Genomic DNA, 1,005 nt, shown 5'->3' with positions numbered 1-1,005 from the left:
CTACTCTTGTATGGATATTAAAAGACCACTCAAGTGAAACAACATTTTAAAATCTTTACTGATGGCTTCTATCTCAGTAATATTTGGAGAATTTTGTCACACAAAAGCCTATGTGTTCTGTGTAGGAATTTGCACGAGTTGCTGGTGCTGTTTAGAGCATTTACAATGTTACAACACAGATTAAGAAGCTGCTGCTTTGAAAGCCAAAGAGTTGGTGAGACTGATGGATATCTCAAGTTTCACACCTGTAGCTAGAACATTTAGCTAGTGGGGCAAAATAACACCACTTGAATAGCATGAGGAAAAGATATATAACCTTATTTTGATAGGTCAGAACAGACTTTTAGTCCCACTTCTCTACTTTGTGTTATTTCTTTTACCTGTCATAGAATCAGTGAAGCTGAAAAAGACTTCTCAGATCACTGAGTTCAATCTCTGACCTAACACCACCATGTCAACTAGACTGTGGCATTAAGTGGTATGTCCTATGTCTCCTTAAACACCTCCGGGGACAGAGACTCCACCACCACCACCCTGGGCAGTCCACTCGGTGCCTAATTACTGCTTCAGTGAAGAAATTCACACTAACGTCCAACCTAAACTTTCCCTGGCACAGCACACCACGTCCTCTCGTCCTGCCATCCATCCCCCACCTGCCTTCTGCTTGCAGCCCGTCTGCTCTGCCACATTAGCGTCCCTCTAGAGATACGAAGACATAAGAGTAAGGTTTGTTACCATTTGATTTATCCACTACAGACGCTGTTCGGGAACCAAACCTTGTTAAAGAGGATCAGTTTTACGCGCTTTGCTACACGCCTGCTGTACCGCTACGAGCTCCCTACGCAGAGACCCCAGCCCCGCAGCACCGAGGGGAAGGGGCTGCTGCCGGGATGGCGGGAGCGCTCGCCCTGCACCTCCGCATCCCTCAGCCCTCGGCGGGGGCGGCCGGGACAAGGGACGGGACAAGGGACGGGGCGGGACCGCGGGAAACCTGCGCCGGCGCCG

This window comes from Acanthisitta chloris, unplaced genomic scaffold, assembly GCF_000695815.1.
Source record: "Acanthisitta chloris isolate BGI_N310 unplaced genomic scaffold, ASM69581v1 scaffold5638, whole genome shotgun sequence".
NCBI classification, from domain to species: domain Eukaryota; kingdom Metazoa; phylum Chordata; class Aves; order Passeriformes; family Acanthisittidae; genus Acanthisitta; species Acanthisitta chloris.
Note: the sequence above shows the minus strand (reverse complement) of the source record.